General features: G+C 44.0%; 1 protein-coding gene across 3 annotated transcripts in view; it reads right to left on the bottom strand.

Moving 5' to 3' along the window:
* LPAR1 (lysophosphatidic acid receptor 1) overlaps positions 1 to 6,147 on the bottom strand; it is a 72,648-nt gene extending 66,501 nt beyond the window's left edge. Inside the window, exon 1 of one of the 3 annotated variants that reach the window (XM_066569200.1) lies at positions 6,036 to 6,147. The gene's annotated coding sequence lies outside the window, so the exon portion shown is untranslated. Of the gene's footprint in view, positions 1 to 5,434; positions 5,523 to 6,035 lie in introns of those variants that run through there. The other 2 variants (XM_066569201.1, XM_066569202.1) reach the window with 2 other exon arrangements.
* Between the last annotated feature and the right edge of the window lie 8,953 nt (positions 6,148 to 15,100).

The following is a 15,100-nucleotide window of genomic DNA, read 5'->3' on the forward strand; positions in this document are numbered from 1 at the left end:
TGAGGCTTGCTGTCCTTCTCACATTGCAGCTCTGCAATACCATCCCAGCTCCCTTGCCCTGTCACCAGCAGCAGCTCAAGGACATTGTTTGGCAGATCTGACAACCACAACAGGTCAGAAACAGACTGCACTATCAAAGACTAAACACTTAATGAAATCCAGCAGCTACAGTCCCTTTATCAAAACCCCTTCAGAGTAGACAAAACAACACTTGCCACACTCAAAAGCTGTGTACCTATGAAAGCTTGAGAGTTTATCAGCCTTTCTCCTTTCCTACAAACACCAACCTGAAGTATTACCACCTTAAAAACAGGTGTGACCTGTACAGCATCTCTCTTCTCTGCTTGGATTCCAGTAAGTCTTTGCTAGAGCTCATGTTCAGCTCACTGCTATTAAATAATCACCCACTTACTCAAAGAAGATACAAATTTCTCTATGCTGCAAACATTCAATACTCATCCAACATTTATTGCTGTAGCTAACTTCTTCTAAATAAAAAATGGATACTACTTTAGCTATATTTTGGGTGAGGAGGATGAAAACAATCCTCCTCAAATGGCAAAAATACTTCTAAGGAAAACTTCTGCTCCCATAAATAATGTACCAGCACCATTTCATATCTGCCATACACACCCTAAAAAGATGGAGGAGGGAGGGAAAGGGGCTTGCAATGAAAAACAGTATGCATTTCCTTTGCCAGATTTTTACCCCTCTCACAATCTCCAGCATTCTGTACAGAAAGATCTTGCCTTTGATGTCAATCCAATGCTTTCAGGCTTGCTCCTGCAAGCACTGCAATATGCAATACATTTTCTAGCTGGCAAAGAAATGGATGTATTGCATTTAGTGCCTGTTAAATTCATCCTACTCCAAAGGTCACTGTGGCATGTAAATTCCTAGAGAAAAGCCAGAATGGTTTGTAATTTGGCAACATGAGGCCCACACTGAACTAAGAATTATCATATGTGACTATCAAACTCACAGACTTTTTTTTCAGCAGTTTCAAAAATCTACTTCAGGAGGTGTTTGCCTCTTAGTCACACTAAGAAGCAAAACCAGAGAGATAATATTGGTCTCTCATATTTATCACCTTTGTATTTTTAAAAAGAAAATAAGAGGACCTCTGAATTTTATCTAGAGTATATCACATGGAAGCCAAAAAAAAAAAAAAAGGTAGTTCCAATTCCTCTCAAGTTAAGTAAGTCTAAAATAAAGGTAATTCAGTTGGCACAGAAGTCTACATATAGTTCTCTGCATCATAGTATCTGTACTCCCAAAATACTTTTCCTTCTAAAAGAGATCCAGCCTCCCCACTTCTGCAACTGAAGGCATTTCTTGTGCCACTGATCCACACTGCCTACCATCATTTCAGCAGCAGACCACATTGCAATGCATGAGTGGGAAACAGTAAGGCACAACCCTTTGCTCCTGTTTCCCCAGCAGCCAGGCCATTATCCATCAAAGAGTGCAGGAGCACAAATCTTCAAGGCACTTGGAAAGCAAAACACTCTGCACACACCCCAGGCCAGAACCCTGTCCAGGCTATTTATCCTGGGAGTGGCTTGAGGAGGAGGGATGTGGCTCCCCCTCTCTGGCTGTGCTGCTGGCAGGGGCAGGCATGCCTTACCCAGATGCCTTGAACCACAGCAGCCCCGCAAGTCTGTGGCTGCTTTTGCCTGCCAGAAGCAAAGGGAGAAGATTCACTTTCTTTTTAAGAAGAAATACATCTTTACTTCTGAGGAAAAGGCACCAGTGCTCTCCTCTTTAAGTGCACTAACCTAACTGCCTACAGTATCTGGGTCAAGAAGGACCCAGATCCAGTAGGAAATCAGGACAGGACTGAAAAAAACATGATCCACAAACTATTCCAGGCTGTGCCTATCGGGAAATTCTGGACACTTTGCACTAATCCAAGCTAGGCTATTGTTCCTCTGTAGAGAAATACAATGCCTTAACAACCTCAAAGGTGTTTGTCAAGAGTTTATAAGAGAAATACCACGGTCACCTGAGTTGCCATGTGAGATGGGGACACACATATACTACCCAAACCAGCACGAGCACATAAGCCCTTTTCTTTTCTGGTTGCTCAATGTTGTACAAATAGAAACAGTATTTCAACAATTAGAGACACCAGCCATTTAAAAATGAAAATTGACCCTAGAATGCAACATTCATCCAAGCAATTACCAAGATTTTGCAAGCCAGGTGTGCTGTTAATCAGCTTGGGAGTACAGAAAGTGTGTCAGGCAGTCAATAAACACCAATGGAGATGAGAAGGAGAGGTCTGGGTACACAAAGACATTCTTAGAATTCTCCCCTACTTTCAACAAAAATCAAACCAAGGTACCAGACATTCAGATGTTCACCATCGCATATATCAATACATCTATGAAAGTGCAAGAAAGCACAGGCAATGCTTCTACATGTTAAAATCTAAGCTTGAAAACATAAACGGAGAAAACCAAAATTCAAGTTCCCTGACATGTAAGTAGAACAGCAGCTCTCATTTCCTTGAACTTTCTTCTGCCCTGGGAATACTTTTGTATTTCTGTCAAAGCAACCCATCAGCCTTGCACATGATCCAAAGTAATTCAGTGCCACTACAGATTTTGCCATTGACATTTGTGGGCCATGGATGAAGTCTTAAGCTTCTGCTTTAGCTATGAAGAAAAACACAGGGGAGAAAACATGAAGTGTGTAAGTTTAGCCCTCATGCAGCACTGCTGAGGAGTGCCACATCTCTACGGTATCACCTTGTGACATCTGGAAAAGTCAAAAACACATCAGATGCTACATAACCCCTGCCAGCTGAAGCCACTACTGCCTCAAGTCCCTCATGATCAAACATTTCTGGAGAGCAGTGTTCTCCCTTCAAATTATCAAAACTCCTAAGGCAACAAATGAGGACCATATACCTAAACTGAAAGCAATCTTAAAGAAAAGGACATGGGAAGATGGAAAAAGAAAAGACACACTTTCTTTTCTCAAAAGTTGGGTTTCTTTTCACCCTACTAAAGTGACAGAAAAAATAATACAGCCCATTGTGAAAGATGAAGTAGTGAAATGCACAACATATAAAGAACTAATCCAGTAACTAAAGATGCTGGAAGGATCAAATATTGATTGCTCTATTCTTCTTTCAGTAAAACAGTTGAATGCATCTTTCTCTTGGCTTTATGTGTAGCAGGAGCTCTTCAAATATCCCACTTAGATGGATTTAAGCTGAATTTAAGTGTCCCTTAAATTACATGCACTTTTCTTTCTGAAAGGGAGGAAATTGCATTTGTGTAGCAAATTCTAATTTTGTGAGGGAAATAGCAGTGAAAAGGACAATTGCCATACAGTACTGGTTACCACTCTCAAATTCTTCCACATATCCTTGAGCATTACCAAGACCATAAGTAATGGCCTCTGAAGGGTTCCCCACTCAGCCCTGATGGCAAAAGAGCTGCATTCAATTTTCTCTGCATCCATATGATACAAAAAACCAGATACACAGCAAGAGTGCTCAGTAAGTGCTGGCAGGTCACCACCTAGAGGTGCTCAAAGCCAGCTCTTCTGACATCTGGAGAAGGCAGCTCACCTCTAAGAGTGCTCAAACTGCTGGGTATTCAAAGGGAGTATTCCTTTGGTGGTCTCCCAAAGGAATAAAGTGCTCAGAAGAATTACTTGCCTTTTAATTTAAACCTCTGAATATGAGACAGAGCAAGCTCAGTATGGATAGGCCACTGAGAAACAGCAAACTATTCATTAACGTGTTATTAAGAGCTCATCACAGTGATATCAAAGTGAATCCCATGCAAGTACAAAGCAGAGCAAAGCACTTTCTTCATCAACCTCTCCTGGATTCCCCAAATAGTTTAACTGTGTAACACTATAAGACCAAGTTAAAGTCAGATTTTTATTTTTTCCCATTTTTAAGCAAAGAAGGAGTTATATTTTAGCTACAATCTTCCAGAGCTACTGATTAAAACCACATGACCATAAAGTATTTTTGCTCACAGTGATAAGATTGTCTGTTACTCACACGTGGAGTTCACATATTAAAGCTGGGTATGCAGTGTAGCATTACTTTAATTTTGCATTTTCCATGTGGTTCATCTCAAAAGCTGTTTAACCTTTTGACCCTCAATATTTGTTTTGAAGAGCAAAGGAAGAGAAAGCAGACACCAGCCAATGTTTTCCTCTCTTCAACCAGCACCGCTACTGCTAAGTTCTCAGAACAAGGTTTATAACAGCCAAGGGTCTAACTACTGCAGTCTGTAATAGGGAGTGATAGAGACAGCTCCACACTGATCATGCAGCAGTGCTTCCCAGTATTCCTAAGAAACATTTCCTTAGTTATTTGCCATAGAAAAAGGAAAACAATCACCATTCATGAACAATTGTACAGGATGAGACAGAGTCAAGCTATTCTGGAGCAGAACAGCATTTAATTTTGTGTGGTTAATATTTAATAAAAACAACAGTAAAACACAGGCCTATCAAGTTGCTTTGTAAGTCCGAGCCCATATCAGTTAAGGAAAAACACGCGGCACGCCTAGAGCCAGTAATAGCAAGCTGCAGGGCAGAGCTTCACTTACGCCTGTGCACAAACAGTATTGCTTCAGTCCACTGCTGAAATTGCCAGAAATATTATTTTAGTGCTGCTGTATAGCCATCCTCACACAAGAGTAACAGGCTGCACGGCACACAGCCCTGGCCGCCAAATTGAAACATGACTCTCAGACCTGAAAGTGATTCATTTTAGACCAAATGGTACAACACTGCAAACCTGAACTAGCATGCAAAAACTTTCTTTGAAAAGATAAGAGTTGCAGCAGTTCTTGGCAGCAAAAGCATTGCTGCTAAAACAATTTTGCTAAACATTGCTAAAACAATTCCACCACACTTCGAGAAAACAAGTTGCCTTCAGGGTCTCCCCCAAGTTATTTTGCCTTGAAACTTCAAAAAAACCCCAACCAAACAAAAACCCAACCAAACAAGCAAACAACAACAATTAAGAAAAAGATGCACAGAAAACCAACCTAAACCTGGAGCAAATAAGGATGGGGAAAAAAAAAAGAAGAAAGGGGGGATTTAGGCAGCTTCTAACATTCACAGACAACTGCAATCTGTGAAGGTGTGAGTTTGTTTCACAGAGATATCCCCAAGAAAATGAAATTTAGACATTCCAACATTTCTGTGATAATGAAAACTTTGCACATATTTCCATAGGAAGCAGGTATCGTTCCCACTGTGGAGCTACTTTAAAAGAACATAGGAAAGAAGTGAGAGGAAAAAACTTGGTCCCTCTGGTTCCACCTCTGTCTTCTCACTTCAGTTTGCTAACGGCTTTTGTCCTCTAGCTTCCCTCCTGCTCCCCCCCGCTCCCGGTCTTTCTCTAATAAATCACACCCTTGTGCTTGTCATTCATCTTCTCCCCGTCCTTTACCTTTGTAAACATCATGGATACACCGACACTACTCCCATCGGACTTGAGCAGGCTCTTCGTCCGAAGGACTGAAGTCAGGAGAGAGAGGTGGCAACCATTTTTTATCTAGGACTTTTTCCACTGCCTTAATTTTGTATAAATAAATCCAAAGAGATTTCGGGGTGGAAGGGGGGACGAAAGGAAAGAAAAAAAAAAAAAAAAGGAAAAAAGAAAAATATGAGGGCAGCCCCTAAGTAAGTCCTGTTAGTGTTCCTTAATCAAACAAGTGCCCATCACTTATTCCACGCCAGCCCCGGAGACGCTAGCCCAGCAGGAATAGCAGCCTGACCCGACGCCTCGAACTCATTCGAGCCCACCCCGGAGGAGCCCTTCGCCGGAGAGCACCCCGACAAGTCGCGCCGCCCGGCACGCCACTGCGCGCCGCGGGACGGGAGCAGGTTCGGAAACACGAGCGAAACAGGCAAAGAGAGCAGGCGAAGAGCGCCGTGGGCACAGAGCCCTCGGGGAATGGGAAGTGGGCACCTTTCCGCGGGCGAGAATGGTGGGACCCCCCGCCCCGCTCCGCCCCCGGGCCCGCCGCGCCGCGCTGCGCTGCGCTTACCTGCGGGGGCTGCGCGGGCGCGGCTGGAGGGAGCGCGGCGCCGCCGCCGCTGGCGCACACAGAGGGAGGCAGGGAGGGAGGGAGGAGGGGAGAGAAGGAGGGAGGAATGAGGGGTGGGACGGGGAGGGACGGGACAGAGCAGAGGAGAGCGGAGCGGAGAGGGACGGGACAGAGCAGAGCGGAGAGGGACGGGACGGGACGGGACGGGACGGAGAGGGGAGGGGAGGGGAGGGGAGGGGAGGGGAGGGGAGGGGAGGGGAGGGGACGGGACGGGACGGGACGGGACGGGACGGCCTCTCTCCGCCCCCGCTCCGCCTGCGCGCCTCCGCGGGCGGGGCCCAGGTGTGCCCGCCCCGCCCGGCTCGGCCCGGCCCGGCCCGCGGAGCCCACGCGTGCCCGGCCTGCGCTCTCGCTCCGCGACGGCCGCGGAGGCTGCCTCGGGCACGTGCGGTGGGGTTGGGGCTGCGCGGCGGTGGAATGCAGGTGTTTCTGGAACAGCCACAGTTCTCGTCCTGTGAAACTTTCGAGTCTCCTGCCGATGTGGTCAAGAGGCGTTTGGGAGCCCCAGTCAAGGAATAGTCAATTTACAGGTTCACCAAGCACTCGTCCTTGGAAAGGGACAGGGTTGCACAACAGATACTTTTCCAGATTAGAAGAACTATTTTATTATACAAAACCAGGTTCAAATTGCTTCTTCTTCCTCACCTCCTGCCCTCCATAAGTTTTTAGTGTGCAATAGCCAGATTTCATTGGATTTATTCATTCTAGAGGCCACTTTTGCATGTACTTGCATCAAGTGAAAAGGCATATGTTGCACAACACTTAGAGTTCAGTAGCTGAAATGGCTAAGTATTTCTAACCCCTGTAGTGAGATTTCTAGGGAGGTTACCTACAGCTATGCAAGCCATCAGTGCCTCCAGCAGCACAAAAGCCTATCATGAAGCACCAAGACCACTAAAAGCACTCGTATTTCTTAAGGAACCAGAAAGCAGCAGAGACAATTCTCTGATGTTTGCTTGTGTGGCATCAACAAAGTGATGACACTGTCTGCTATAGCTACTCGCAATATCTGCTGCACCACAGGTATGGTTATTAACAAAGGTTTTGGCACCAGTGAGAGCAGGTCTCTTGCTGTCATGGCTGGGGAGATGCTTTCTCTGTAGGAAGTTGTCACCACACAGACCTTGTTTTTGTACTCAGCATTGTAATTTTGCTCTGAAACTAGACTTGAACATGCTGAAAAGTTTTGTTAAGTACTCAGCAGGCTATTAACTTTGGAATGTGCTAGATTTCATCTTCTACCTGTTCAAAGCAAGCTACCAAGTGTTTGCAAGAGGTGACCAAAAAGCATGTTCTATTACAAGCTCTAATAGATTGTTTAGCCTCTATACACCAATTATGGTGACAGGTTTTAGTAGTTTTCTCACCTATGCACAGGCCACATCTGGGCTGGACAACTCCAGTCATGAAACAATGTGCTTAAACTGCATGTGTCCTCTCCTGATGACAGAAAAGGGATGACATACATGAGTCACTGATTAGAAAGCAGATCTTCAGAATGCAGAATTGATTATTCCAGTCTTGTGGCAGTGTATCTGCTGTAGCTTCATTATAAACCAGATTGACTCATCTTTTTGGGACACAAACTGTGTCTGTACCTGTACATGTCTACAGAATCTGTCCTGTCCTCAGCCAGTTGCCCAGATACCACTATAAGAGCCAAGATTAACTTGAAAGCAATCAAAGCTTCGAGCAAAGGGTGATCTGACAAGATTTACATCTCTGTGGGTGGGACTTACAACCTCAGGCATGCAGGAGTCTTTTTCAGTAGGACAGTACTTGCTGCTAAGAGCTACTACATCTGCACATTGGAAATCACCACTGCTTAGCATCCCTATGGTTACTCAAAAAGTGCTGGTTAGGATGTCCTCTGCAGCAACTCTAGCTACTGACCCCTGAAAGAAAATAGCAGAAAATAGCATCCCGAGCTCATGGGAAAATGAGCATGAGATGGAATTTCATGAAGGTAAAATGATTGCAAACATTTTGTAGAAAACTATTTTTGAGTCCAGTTCAAGTGAACTGATGTAGTTAAAGCAGCAATGTTCTTTCAGTTATTTTGTTTTCTGTTAGTGACTTCAGGCATGCTTGCTCAGCCCTGAAACATTGACTTGTCGTTTATTCAAGGATAATATCATTAATTCTCAGTCAGCCACTCTTGGTCTAAATAGAAGATATAGGGAATATTCAGTAAATCTTACAAACAGGCAAATATTGAAGGTCCAGGGAAGATCACGTGGTCTGATGTTTAATGAATGTAACTGCTATGAGACTTGGCTGTGTTGCTCTGTGGTCTGAGACGTGTTTATGTAATCACACACAGATGTACTGAATTGCATTAGATAGGGAAGTAGTTTTCACATCCTTCAGTCTGGAAAAACTTCTGTTTCCAGAACAAACCATGTAAGTTCCATGTGCTCAATTTAGTGAATTGATTCAAATCATAAGTATGCTTAACATGTGCAGACATTGATATACTTATATTTCATTCTCAGCATTCATAAAGTTTCAATTGAGTGGCTGCAAGATTAGTCATACAAACCCAGAAAAGTTAAACATCTAATTCCTCTTTGGTCTGGGCCTGGAAAGTACCTCTGGTCTTTTTAATTTAAAAAAAATTCTGTGAATTTACACTTGAGATCTCTCTTCGCTCTGTCACTTCTCTATGCAGCATACTCTGGTGTGGGTAGCAGTGGATAATTTCATTTTGGATTGGAAATGTGCTGAAATTTTCAGTGCAATTTTCAGTGCTTTGAACGAAACATTTGATGAGATCACTACTAATTCCTGTGGAAAAAAAATGGCATGCTTCAGCTCTATCTGAGATAGGAATAACTAGACACTTGAACAGTATAGTCACTTTTTATTGATCAGCTTTTGTTTTTTACAGTCCCACCATTTGTGGGAGTCCCAGATTGCTAAAGCATGTGTACATTACAAAGAACAGCTCCAACAATTCACAAAGAATAAAGCACTCTCTGGAGTTTGACTTTTTGCTCATTTGTTATGTACATACTCTCTGAAGCCCAATGCTCACATGCTGGGGATCTCTGTTCAGAACAGGATGAAGAGGAAATAACATTACCTAGAGCTAGAAAACTGAGCAAATGATATTACCTACAGTTAGAAAACATGCTGTTTTCCAGAGATACTTCAGACATATCAGAAGTCTCACAGAAAGAAAGCATTCCTATCCATGTCATCTTTGTTCTGTGGCAGTGCTTCTGCCTTGGTTCAGTCTCCTCAGAGCTGCTGCTATGATGCAACAGCAGTGCATGACATTCTATGAGCCACAAACTCCTCTAAAACCTCTAAGTCTCAAGGCAAAAGAGCAGCTTTTTCCATGGAAACTCTGTCTCTCCCCAGTTCAGCCTCCTGTTGTCTGGACCTGAGGATATCCTAATCCTTCTGAAGAGTAGCAGATTGCTGAAAAGTGAATGTGATCATAGTGCTCCTGGAAGCCAAGCTTTGGCTCTTCATGGCTTTCTGCCCATGCCCAACCCCTAACAGCAGGATTGCAAGGCCAGGATTGAAGGAAAAATGGATGCCCATAGGTGCCTGAGCATGTTGAGGATTAGGAATATAGCCACAAAAGCAGAGGAGGTGATTGATTGTCATAGCCTCTCTGGCAAAATCTAGGTCAGATCAGGCTGTTTAGACAATGCCTGCACAAGAAATAAGAGCAGTGTCTGTCCAAGTGACCAGGGCTCAGGGCTCTTCGTGAAAGAAGGTTTGGGTTTGTCCTGGCACTTTCATCATCCATGTTGCCTTGAGATGACTGGACTAGGGTTTGCAAGATGCTTCAGGTAGTTATGGCCAGAGATGCAAAGGAGTTCAGTGCATTAGTGAGTGATCCAGTAACAACTCATAGAGAACCATAAACCTCTGTGTTACTCTTAGAGTCTTACGGATTAGGAGTCTTACGGATCACGTGCCATGAGATGCATCAAAGAGAGCTGATGGCTGTGTGAAGCATATATGGGGTTTGTCTGGGTCATGCATGGAGGCAGAAGGGTGCCAGGAGGCTCCTGGATGGGAGGCCAGGAAGCTGTTGGTTGTCGTTCCACTGTGGTAAGGGAGGCGAGACAATGAGGAAGAGCTTTGGCTTTGTGGTAAGCATGGGCTCAGGGATGGCTGCAGGCTCCATGGAGGGAAGCTGGGGGGAGGCTGGGCAGGCATCTCCCATGGGATGGCTGCAGCATTGACACCTCCATGTGTTCTTCAGCTCTATGGAACTCCTGTGTTGGAGCCTGGGGCTGAGTCACCACTGCTGTTTCAGAGGAGCTCTTCATTTATGCTGCCCGAACACTGCTACTCATTTGGCCTTCTCTTTCCAAGCTGTTGAAAAAATCTTTGTTTGTAGGGTGTTAAGGGATGACTAGATAATGAATGTTCTGATTTGTCTTTTCATCAAGCACAAGGCTCTGGTCTGCCACAAAATGGCTGAAATCCCTCTTCTAATGAGGAGGGAAATGCAGATACAGGGAAAACAAGGAAAGCTTTACCTTCAGCAAGTGCAGCAGCAGTTGTTGGGTCCATTGCTCCAGCACCTGCCCCTTTGGCTATAACTCAAGGTCCAATGAATATAAAATCCTACTCCAACAGCGATCCTTAGTCAATAGACAGCATCTAAAATCCGTAATTTATCCTGTCCGTGCCCTTTCATTTTGAACTGGATGATATTTTTACACCAATAAATTGAGTGCCATGCCTCTGTACTGTATATAACTTTGCACACCAGTTTGGTCTGGTTAAATGCCAGGTCTTATATGGAGCTCCTGGAATGAGTCCAGCAGAGGACAACAACGGGGCTGGAACATCTCTTGTACAAGGAAATGATGAGGGAGCTGGGCCTGTTCAGCCTCAAGGACTGACAACTGAGAGGGGACCTCTTCAACATCTATAAATATCTGAAGGCACAGTGCCAAGAGGAGGGAGCCAGGCTCTTCTTGGTGGTGCCAGTGGTACCAAGGACTAGGACAAGAGGCAATGTACAGAAACTGTTGCTCAGGAATTTCCACCTGAACATGAAGAATTTCTTTACTCTGTAGCTGACTGAGAACTGAAGCAACCTGCTCAGAGAAGTTGTGGGCTCTCCTTCACTGGAGATATTCAAGAAGTGTCTGGACACAATCCCATGTTATGTGCTCTGGGATGACTCTCCTTGACCAAAGAGGTTGCACCACATGACCTGCTGTGGTTCTTTCCAATCTTATCCATTCTGGGATTCTGTGGGCTTTGAAAAGCTGCTGGAGCTATCATTTGAAAAAGTAAATAATGCCAAGTGAAAAACTCAGTGCTACATTAGAATTTTTCCTTCAAGAGACAGTATTTCTTACTAGTTTCTTAATGTTTTTATTTTTACTGAAATAATAATTGACCCCTTCTGTCTTTTCTAGAGCTTCGGCAGCAGAAGTCACTAAAAGTTTTCCAAGAGTTGCCATGTCCACAATGAGATGGGTAACACACACACAAACTCAAAGAGAAAATAGTGTGGGACTGAAGATTTAACTGACCAAAACTGAACAAAATACCCCAAACCCCAGCCTTTCCAAAACACAGGATAGGACCTGTAATACTAGCTGAACAATAAAGAATTTGGATATATTTAGTTAATGAAAGCTCTTGCTGGAAGGTAAGATTGGGTCATTTATGTCTGCACAATAGCAGCCCCAGTGTAGAACATATGAATACCAGATGGCTGGAACTGTTCCATTAATGAACTGATGCATTCATTGTTCTGAATTTGATTTTGTAGCTTTTTGCTTATAATGATTTGATTGCACCACCATTAAAAACCTTCACTAACCTCAGAATTCCTCAGAATGCAAAAGAGGAGATGCCTCTGTCCCCACTTTCCACTGACCTGCAGGTGTGCAACACCTCTGTCAGTCAAGCTGATGAATACATTTCATGCTGTTTTTCGTAGTTCTTCAATTTAAATAATGTATGCACGATCCATGCACAATATATTCTTTCTTCCAAGGCACAGGAAAATGCATTCCAGGTGACACTCCATTATAGTCAACAGGGTTATCCTGTGATGGATATGTAGGACAAAAGAAAATCATAGCTGTAGGTATGTAGGGAGAAATTCCTTCCAGATATGTGCAAATACAGGAACAATGTCAGGCACTAGGAAATACACTTTTCCTCCCGAGCAGATGCCTCCTTATTAAACATAATTCCTATTGCAATAATCTGTCCGGTCTCCAAGCTTAATTAATGAACAGTCTAGGAGCCCACTTCATGTGTATGTTACCACAGGAAGTTTAATTTTTCTGGCTTACACAGCTCCTCTGTAAACTTTCCTCCACTTCAATACTCTACTCCAACACTGGCTCTATCTTCACTGTGGCTCTGCAGACACTTTTTGTCACAAAAAGGCCTGGTGTAGTTAGGTGACAAACATATTTCTATCCTTTGTGGCTCATCACTGATCCTCATGTCTGAACAGACCAAAAGGCATAAAGAAAAAAAAATCTAGAATATTAGAATATAGCAGTGAGTAAAGGATTTCTGTCAGAGCAGGGCTTTTGCTATACACCTGTTTTTGAGAGGCTGGAAAGACTCCAATCCCTAGTATCAGAAGTGACCCCAGGTCTCTCATTTTACTTCCATTTCAATTCATTTGTGGTTGCACTTATTAAGAAAGCTAAACTTAGAGTAAAATGAATAAAAACCCAAAAAACAATGAAGAACAAACAGGAGGGAAAAAATGGAAGTAGACAAGTGTGGATGCAGACTGCTCACAAGACCCTTGGAAGCAAGTTCTTTTCTTCCCTGGGGCTCCTCTGCTTCCTCTGCTCCCCTAGCTCCTTTGAACCCCTGATGGTGTTGGTAGAGATTAGTTATCTCTGATACTGCTTTTTGGGGCAGGGCCACAGCAAGAAAGAAGCAGAGGTCAGGTGGCAGGGGGAAATTCTCATGTCAACCCTCCCTAGCATGAAGGCAGGAGACATGGATACCAGATAATAGAGCCAGAAGCCCATTTTTGAAGGCACTCCATTTCTCTAAGAAGAACATCCCAGGTTTTTCCTGAGATGCTCTGTGAGGTTAACTTCTCCTGAACTTCAGCATCATGTCTCAGGGACACTAAAGGACAGGAAATGATCTCCAGCTATAAGAATGGTATTCACACCATCTTATTACTTGTTCCACAGACACTGTTAGGATTATCTAACACCCATCCTGTAGGTGTTGGCACACAAGGAAGCTGCAGGACACCCTTCTGTGTCTTTCTGGAATACGGGGAGAGGACACTCTGGGGCACCGCAGATGGAAAGAGATGTGTAGGCTTGGATTCTGTTCCCCACCTAGAGAGAGCAAGATAGGATGATCAAGATATCTGAAGGTTTTTCTCAGCTCCCCAGGAGCAAAGCCCGTGTAATCCAGCTGCTGCACCCTTAGGAGTGCTCTAGTGGCTGGCTGCCACGGCACTGCTTTCCCAATCACGCTGGTGCTGTGCACTCGGTGAAATGCCCCTGCTCTGCTTCACCAGCACAGAGGAGAACCTTGGGGTCAGTCCAGCCTTGTTAGTTAATAATTGAAGGCCTGGTTGCCTGCTACTCCCTTTGCCATTTAGGGCTGAATCACTGCTTGTGTTTACAATCCCACATGCAGTATTTGCAGCATTTGTTTGCAATTGTTCTTGTAGTTCTTTTGTGTTTCTTTCACCAGGCAGGCAGAGTAAGGACTTCAATGGAAAACAAGTAGAAAGCCATTTGTTTAATGCCAGCAAAGTAGGGGGACAGAGTCCCTGACCTCATCAACTAAAGCCACTTTAAACCTGATGGAAGTCTAACCCCATATTTTCAAAAGATGACCACACCTTTCTTGGTGGCACATCTACTTTTTTGACCAGCTGACAGATTTTGTCTGGCTTTCCCTGTGATTTCCCAAGATTTCTAGATGCACAGCTCTCCTTTTTTTCAGTAGGAAAAAGGTGTTCAAAGTGCATGGTAATTTCCATAGTAACTCTTCGGAGACATACTTGCCCTGATGGTGACCTCCTTAGCACTGGGAGAAACAAAAAATAGCTCCAGCTCTGTGCCATAAAACAAACCTGGGGCCCCATCAGATTTTGGATATTAATTTTTCCCTTCAAGAGCCTCTCAAGCAGCACAGAACAAAGAGTCACCCAGGAGGGGCAGGGAGGAGGCTCAGGAGGGCATACAGCCTGTGAGGACCCTCTACTGGGGCAGTGAAGTCAGGAACGAGAAAAGCAAAAGTAAAGGAACAACAACCAAGTCCCCTGAGTCATCACCCACATGTCAGAAGGGGCTGAGTGTAACAAAGGGAGTAAAAAGGGAGGAGGAGAGATGTCAGGCACAGAGCTGAGATGTTCCTCTATGTGTTCGTTTATTTATTTCTCAGTGCACAGCTGGTAACTAACAGCTTGTTAATTGGCAATAGAGTATATTGGTTCAAATTTCCTGTCACAGAACTGGGGTTTTCATACCATGACAGAAATAAGCTGTTTGGTAGGCAGAAGAATATGGGTTGCTGATACCTATAGTTTTGTTGATGGTAATAATGGCTATCAGGTTGTCCAGGATTAGCAATATTTGATTTCAAGTCCTTGCTCTAACATGGCTTAAGATCTTCAAGCCAAGAGCATGTATATATTTTTATAGAAAACATGTTTTATCAGTCATCAGTTTTGCACACAGAGGATGAGTAGCCAAGGCAACCTCTGTGGCAGCTATTGCACTTGTGGTCAGACTTAATTACTTTTCCCTGAGGCTTCAAGTACACAAGTACGTAATATATTGAGTGAAAAGGGCCAGCTTGATTGTGCATCAGTCTGAACAAGAAACATCCTGCCTTCCAGAAAGTAATAACTGTGTCAAAATGGAAGGGAAAAAAGTGTGCTGCATTACAGGAACGAGGCACTGACCTCTGCAGAGGTTAACAGGCAACGTACCAAATGGAGCTTTTTTGTTCATTAGGAGGAAACATGAGAGGATAATTAGAAACAGGCCATGCTGTATGGTTTTACCCAC

The sequence above is a fragment of the Molothrus aeneus genome, chromosome Z (genome assembly GCF_037042795.1).
Source record: "Molothrus aeneus isolate 106 chromosome Z, BPBGC_Maene_1.0, whole genome shotgun sequence".
NCBI classification, from domain to species: domain Eukaryota; kingdom Metazoa; phylum Chordata; class Aves; order Passeriformes; family Icteridae; genus Molothrus; species Molothrus aeneus.